The sequence below is a fragment of the Triticum aestivum genome, chromosome 3D (assembly GCF_018294505.1).
Source record: "Triticum aestivum cultivar Chinese Spring chromosome 3D, IWGSC CS RefSeq v2.1, whole genome shotgun sequence".
Lineage (NCBI taxonomy): Eukaryota > Viridiplantae > Streptophyta > Magnoliopsida > Poales > Poaceae > Triticum > Triticum aestivum.
In genome coordinates this window covers 26,205,257-26,213,553 of record NC_057802.1, presented here as the reverse complement: position 1 = coordinate 26,213,553, position 8,297 = coordinate 26,205,257, and the positions used below count along the sequence as shown (strand labels likewise).

At 42.7% G+C, this 8,297-nt stretch overlaps 2 pseudogenes; both read left to right on the top strand.

Annotated features, from left to right (window-relative positions):
• Positions 1-947: 947 nt before the first annotated feature.
• LOC123076081 (probable LRR receptor-like serine/threonine-protein kinase At3g47570) lies at positions 948-2,195 on the top strand (annotated as a pseudogene).
• Positions 2,196-3,192: 997 nt separating this feature from the next.
• On the top strand, positions 3,193-6,431 carry LOC123076080 (receptor kinase-like protein Xa21; annotated as a pseudogene).
• Positions 6,432-8,297: the final 1,866 nt, after the last annotated feature.

Genomic DNA, 8,297 nt, shown 5'->3' with positions numbered 1-8,297 from the left:
TGAATCTTGAACTGAATCAACTCCAAGCACACGTCAGGGAAGATTGGGAGTTTTTGGACAGCTTAGGCAACTGCACGGAGCTACGAAGTTTCTCCATGAGTATGAATCATCTATCAGGGAATATACCAAGTTCATTAGGCAACCTTTCCAATCAACTCCAGTATCTATACTTGGAAGACAATCAACTATCAGGAGATTTTCCTTCTGGTATAGCAAACTTTTGCAACCTAACTGTTGTAGCATTGGGGGGAAATAACTTTACAGGTGTGGTTCCGTGGATTGGGACTCTCAAAAATTTACAGCAAATTGTATTAGAGAGAAACTTCTTTACAGGGGCCATCCCCTCGTCCTTGTCAAACTTGTCTCAGCTAGGAGGGTTCTTTCTACACTCGAACCAGTTCTTTGGTCACATACCAGCAAGCATTGGAGACTTTCCAATGCTTCAATATTTGGACATTTTCAACAACAATCTTCAAGGCTCAGTTCCAGTGGAGATCTTCAGAATCCCATCAATGATAGGAATTGAATTGTCATTCAACAACCTTGATGAACAACTTTCCAATGACATTGGCAATTCCAAACAACTCATATATTTTTAACTTTCTTCAAATAAGTTATCTGGAGATATTCCAAAGACACTAGGTGATTGTGAAAGCTTAGAAGAAATTCAGTTAGGCTCGAATTTTTTCAGCGGAAGTATTCCCACTTCATTAGGAAAGATAAGCAACCTCAAAGTTTTGAATTTTTCTGCCAATAACTTAACCGGGTCAATACCGACATCTCTTGGAAACCTACAGCTTCTTGAGAAACTAGATTTGTCATTCAACTAACTTCATGGTGTGATTCCAACAAAAGGGATCTTCAATAATGCAAGTGCCGTGCGGATTGACGGAAATCAGGGGCTTTGTGGTGGGGTACTGGAGTTACATATGCTAGCATGTTCTGTGATGCCTTCAAATTCAACTGGGCACAAGGAATCTTTAGTGCTTAAAGTAGTTATCCCAATAGCTAGTTTGGTGTCACTTGCTATGGTCATATTTGGCTTATTGCTCTCGAGAGGAAAGCACAAGAGCAAATCTTTATCTCTACCATCATTTGTTACAAAATTCCCCCAAGTTTCTTTCAATGATCTAGCCAGAGCAACAGAGGTATTCTCAACGTCCAACCTAATTGGCAAAGGGAGTTACGGTTCTGTATATAAAGGGAAACTAGTTCATGATGAAAAAGAGGTTGCTGTGAAAGTGTTCAACCTAGAGACAAGAGGGGCACACAAGAGCTTCATTGCAGAATGTAATATGTTGAGAAATGTGAGACACCGCAATCTAGTCCCTATCCTGACTGCATGCTCTACCATTGATTCTAATGGCAATGATTTCAAGGCTCTAGTGTATGAGCTCATGCCACGAGGAGACTTACATAAACTACTATACTCAACTGGACAGTATGAAAGCTCTTCAGATTTGATCCTCATTGCGATGGCTCAAAGGGTAAGTATTGTGGTGGACGTAGCGGATGCACTGGAGTATGTACACCATAACAACCAAGAAACAATGATTCATTGTGATTTGAAGCCTAGCAACATTCTTTTGGATGACAGTATGACAGCTCATGTTGGAGACTTTGGCCTGGCAAGATTCAAAGTTGGTTCCACAATGTCATCTCTTGGTAACTCCAACTATTTTTCTGTTGCAGTCATGGGGACAATTGGATATGCCGCTCCAGGTAACGGTCTTTTTTTTAGTGTGAAATTGTTACATTTTCCCGCATCTATGCTAAGCAGTGAAAGCAAAATAACTCCACTCTTTTCATTCTTTAGAATATGCGGGGGCGGTCAAGTTTCAACCGCCGCGGATGTTTACAGCTTTGGTGTTGTTCTCCTCGAGATATTCATTCGAAGAAGGCCTACTGATGACATATTTAAGGATGGACTCAACATTGTGAAGTTTATAGAGGCCAGCTTCCCCGGTAGGGTATCAGAGATTGTTGACCCCCAACTGCTACAGGAGTTGGAGGAAACTCCAATGGCCTTGAAGGAAAAATGTGTAGAATGTCTTTTGTCTATGCTAAAGGTTGGCCTTTCTTGCACCAAGCCATCTCCCGATGATCGTATCAACATGCAGGAGGTGGCTGCCAAGCTACATGGAATCAAGGATGATTATCCCAATTCTGTTGCTTTGGTAGCATTAGCTAACTGAATAGACAAATTGTTGTATAATTGGCTTTTATCACATATCGTGCATGTAAGGAGTATTGGCTACCTGAACAAGCAAGTCCAGAGATTCAGAGGAAAAGGAACAATCTGAACTTACCCCGCAAAATAAAACCTCTGGACTTGAGAGGTTCTGTTCTATTTCTACTTAACTTAATCACTAAAACATGTTGCTCCCAACATCAGTAAAATCTGGAGAGTACAAGCTAGAACTAGAAAGTTCAGTCATAGCCTGCTACTTAATCACTAAAAGACCTTTCCGAAAAAAAAAATAACTTAAAGTCACTGAAATGCAAAGGGACTTGGGACTTCATCGTTTCCAATCCTTATTTTTGTGTTACTGAAGGGATTAGATTTGATCGACATCGTATCAATGGAAGAGGTTAATTAATTAGGTTACACACTCAGCCATTAACTAGTCGTGGGCTTCCTCACGTTGTCCGGTGGGACCTTTTCCTGCATTTAAAAAAAAAATCTATTGCCTTGCTGGCCCGGGCTATGGGTGGGTTCGGGCCAACCAAACAAATATGTTAATCTGAAAATTAGTGCGCCTTTACTTCAAAAAAAGAGGATTAGTGCATCTAACACCACAATTTGTGATGATTAACACTCACAGTGGACTGGTGACCAGGCACGTAATAACGACGTCGCGCCTATAAAAGGAAGGCCACAGTGGCGGAGGTAGATCAAACACTCCACAGTCCAGACTCCAAATTAACCCATACACACATATGCTTGGTTTCTCTCTTGTTCGCCTCTGTCCTCCGGCGGTTGTAGCTCTTGTGTCTCGGCCCGGAAAGGAGGATCTAGAGTATCAGTATATACAGAAGAAGAAGGAATCCTCAGGTAATTAATACTAGCAGCATATCTATTACTTATTATTAACTATTTAGTCTAAAATTCGCCTTGTTTTTATGCATGCATATGTAGTGAATAGTACTGAAGATCTGACTTGACCAAGATACATTCATAGCCACCCGGCCATGAAAGCTGCCAGGTTACTTCTGTGGGTGTTGGCGGCTTGCAGCGCACATGTCGTCATCTGCAACACCTTCATCTCGTACGGAAACGAGATGGATCGGTTATCGCTGCTTGCATTCAAGGATGCAATCAGTCTCGATCCACAACAAACCTTCATGTCCTGGAACCATAGCACTCACTTCTGCAATTGGGAAGGTGTCCTATGCAGGGTCAAGGCTCCACGTCGTGTCACTTCTCTAAACCTGACAAGTCGAGGTTTGGTAGGGCACATCTCTCCTTCACTTGGAAACCTAACATTCATGCGGTCTTTGGCCCTCACAGGGAACACACTCGCCGGGGAGATCCCGCCCTTGCTTGGTCACCTGCATCGCCTCCAAACCCTCCTCTTGAATAGTAACACGCTACAAGGAAGGGTGCCAACTTTCGCTAACTGCTCAAAGCTCAAGGTGATGGATGTTTCGAAAAACAATCTAGTAGGCCATCTCCATGCCAACTTGCCTCTTCACTTCAAGTGTTGCACGTTTGGTCTAATAACCTTACTGGCACAATCCCAGCTACTCTTGCCAATATCACAACATTAACCCAAATTAACTGCCAAGATAATCACATCAAGGGAAATATCCCAAGTGAGTTTGCACATTTGTCTAGCTTGCAGCACCTGTCTGCCAGTGCTAATCAGCTGTCAGGAAGATTTCCACAAGCCATCTTGAATCTTTCTACCCTTACCATCCTCAAACTTGCTGCCAATGGTCTAAGTGGAGAGGTTCCACCAAATCTCTTTACCTCTCTTCCCAATCTCCAGATACTTTTCTTAGGTGGCAACTTATTTTTAGGGCACCTTCCTAGTTCATTCACCAATGCTTCCAATATACAAGCTCTTGATTTGTCAAGAAACAACTTCACAGGATTGATGCCCACCACGATTGGAAAACTTACCAAACTCTTGAGTTTGAATCTTGAAAATAATGAACTCCAAGCACACAACAGAGAAGATTGGGAGTTTTTGAATAGCTTAGGCAACTGCACGGAGCTACAAATGTTTTCCATGGGTTATAATCATCTATCAGGGCATGTACCGAGTTCATTAGGTAACCTTTCAAGTCAACTCCAGGAATTATACTTGACAAACAATCAACTATCAGGAGATTTTCCATCTGGCATAGCAAACCTTCACAACCTGATTTTTGTAGCATTGGGACGAAATAACTTTACAGGTGTGGTTCCTATGTGGATTGGAACTCTCAAAGCTATGCAGGTAATAGGCTTATTCAAAAACTTCTTTGCGGGGGCCCTCCCATCATCTTTGTCAAACTTGACTCAATTGGGAGCTCTCTACCTACGCTCGAACCAGTTCACTGGTCACATACCATCAAGCTTTGGAAACTTTCCAATGCTTCAAATATTGGACATTTCCCGCAATGAACTCCATGGCAAGGTTCCAATGGATATCTTTAGAATCCCAACAATAGTTGGAATTGATTTATCATTCAATAGCCTTGATGGGCAACTTCCTACCGACATTGGAAATGCCAAACAACTCGTGAGATTGAGAGTTTCATAAAATAAACTATCCGGAGATATTCCAAACACTTTGGGTGATTGTGAAAGCTTAGAAGGCATTGAGTTAGATTCAAATATTTTCAGCGGAAGCATTCCCACATCATTAGCCAAGATAAGCAGCCTCAAAGTTTTGAATTTGTCTACCAATAACTTAACTGGGTCAATACCAGCATCTCTTGGCAACCTGGAACTTCTTGAGGACCTAGATTTGTCATTCAACCATCTTAATGGAGAGGTTCCAACAAAAGGGATCTTCAGTAATGCAACTGCCTTGAGGATTAACGGAAATCAAGGGCTTTGTGGCGGGGTAAAGGAGTTACACATACTAGCTTGTTCTGTTGTGCCTTCAAATTCAACTAGGCACAAGGAATCTTTAGTGCTCAAAGTGGTCATCCCGATAGCATGTGTTGTGTCACTTTCTATAGTCATATTTGGTTATTTGCTATGCATAAGAAAACACAATAGCAAATCTATATCACTGCCATCATTTTCTACAAAATTCCCGAAAGTTTCTTTCAACGACCTAACCAGAGCAACAGAGGGGTTCTCGACACCTAATTTGATTGGTAGAGGGAGATACAGTTCTGTATACCAAGGAAAACTAGTTGAAGACCAAAATGAGGTTGCCATAAAAGTCTTCAACCTAGAGATAAGAGGAGCACACAAGAGCTTCATTGCGGAATGTACTGCATTGAGAAATGTGCGGCATCGCAATCTTGTCCCTATTCTAACTGCATGCTCAAGCATTGATTCTAAGGGCAATGATTTCAAGGCCCTGGTGTATGAGCTCATGCCACGAGGAGACTTGCATAAACTACTATACTCAACTCAAGACCGTGAATGCTCTTCATATTTGAACCTCATTATGATGGCTCAAAGGATAAGGATTGTGGTGGACGTGGCGGATGCACTGGAGTATCTACACCATAATAACCAAGAAACAATGATTCACTGTGATCTGAAGCCTAGCAACATTCTTTTGGATGACAATATGACAGCTCATGTTGGAGACTTTGGCCTGGCAAGATTCAAAGTTGGTTCCACAATGTCATCTCTTGGTAACTCCAACTCTTCTTCTGTTGCAGTAATGGGGACGATTGGATACGCCGCTCCAGGTAATGGTCTTTTTTTTCTAGTCTGAAGTTGGTACATTATTTTTTCTGCATCTATGTTAAGCAGCGAAAGCGAAATAACTCCACTCTTTTCATTCTTTAGAATATGCTGGGGGCGGTCAAGTTTCAACTGCCGCGGATGTTTACAGCTTTGGTGTTGTTCTCCTCGAGATATTTGTTCGAAGAAGGCCAACGGATGACATGTTTAAGGATGGACTCAACATTGTGAACTTTATAGAGGCCAGCTTCCCCGGTAGGGTATTGGAGACTGTCGACCCCCAACTGCTACAGGAGTTGGAGGAAACTCCAATGGCCTTGAAGGAAAAATGTTTAGAATGTCTTTTGTCTATGCTAAAGGTTGGCCTTTCTTGCACCAAGCCATCTCCCGGTGATCGTATCAACATGCAGGAGGTGGCTGCCAAGCTACATGGAATCAATGATGCTTACCTCAATGGTAACTGAAAGACAAGTTGTTGTATAATTGCTTTTATCACATATCGTCTATGTAAGAAGTATTAGCTACCTGAACAAGTTAGTTTTTATAGTTGGTGTTTGTCACATAGCGTGTGTGTAACGGGCCCGTATTTATAAATCGACACGTTGTCGGTGTTACTGCATCAGCTTATATGGTGAACAAGGAAAAATGAATAGCATTCCCAGGCATCAATTGAAGGAGTTCAGAGTTTATTTTGTTTCCGTTGTAGTCGCCGTTTTCTGCACTTCATTATTTATATATGGTCCATAGGCCACAGATCACAGATTCAGAAAGTATAGTTGTATTTCTACAGCACGAAACAAAGGAGAATGATGTAAAACCATATCCAGTAATTCAGGGAGTATGCTAATCATCAGTTGTGAATTATAAAATATGCTCCAGTGAGAGTCCAATTTGGTCTCTCTGGAGGTACTAGTTTGACACTTGATGGTTGGTCAGAAAGAAACAGAACAATAAGTTTTGTGTGATGATCACTGATTTGTACCAAAAATAGACCAGCACAACACAAGCATGTTGTTACTTCTTATTCTGAACCTAAACAATTAAAATAAGCTTGTATTCTATATATAAATACTAATGTACCGCTGTCACATTTGCCCGCTAGAAGTCGGCGTTTGGAAGGTTGACATCGGAGAGATCAGCACCTACATTCAGCATCGAACAGTAAATAACGATCACCTATATGTTGTCTCAGAACTTGACACTTGACAGTGGGCAAGCATCACTACAAAATTGTCTGGTTTTCTGTCTACTGCTGGCTTGAATCCCTGAGGAGAGGAGATGAAGAAGAAATGCAAATCAGTATGCTGCAGCAGGAACACAGATTCAGAAAACACCGAAAACACGCCGAACATTCAGTACTACTGTCGTGTTTCTACAAGCTAGAAAGCTGAGTCAGAGCCTCGCCGTAAGAGACTTGATCACATCAGTTGAAGTGTAGGAATCAATGGAAATTCTACAAGCTAATTTTATACAGTGACGAGATGGAGGGGAATAATGGGTCCTGGGCCTGGGCTCGCCCCGGGGAAGGCCGCCGCTGTTCTCCCTGCCCCTGCCTCCAAGCTCGCAGTCCGAGCGGATCTCGTGGGGCAGCGATGGGGAAGGCTACGAGGTTGTGGTGCGAGAGTCGCCGCCGTTGTGGCCCGTCGCTTCCCTTCGCGCCCTGGATCCGGCGACTTACCAGATCCCGCCCTGCTGCTTTCCATGCCGTTGCAGCGCCCGCTGTCCGTGGATGTCGGGGGTTGCTGCTACAGGACTCAAGATGGTAACGGGACGAAATCCATCGGGTTTTGCTTGTCCAAACCCTACGTACGGTGTTAGCGTGGGTGTTATGGTGTGAGCTCTGGGTGTTGTATAGTGCGGTTTCGTACCGGATCAAAGATTTACAGTACGTTCTAGTTAAATACAGTGATGATGTTGCTGGTGCGGTCATCTCGAGATTTCGATGATTTGGCTTGAATTAGGAGCGTCGGCAGCAGCTAGCAGTATTTCTTACATTCTCGTCAGTAGCCTGGATGCTATAGTGATGTTGTGACCAGGATGCCTGCTTCGAACACTCCCAATTTCGTCATAATGAATGCTTAAGCTTTCTACAGTAGCTTTTATTTACATGATCTACATAATGGTGGCGATCTGCATAATACAAGATTTCTAGGCTGAATAGAAAAGGCAAACTGAAAATGTTTGCCAAGTTGACGAGGAGTGCGATTTACTCGTCCGCACAAAGAAGCGCAAGATGATCTCCAATATACATGTAGCGGATGCTGGAAATACAGGTTTTATTAAACCCAAATGATGTAGCTAGGAATCAGGGCACCTCCATATCGGATTAGAAAGCCTCCTAATCTCCGCTGGGCAGTGGCGGAGCTTGATCAGAATTATAGGAGGTGCTAATCCATGTAGGAGGGGCTATTCAACCAAAGATTGAGCAAAACACCAT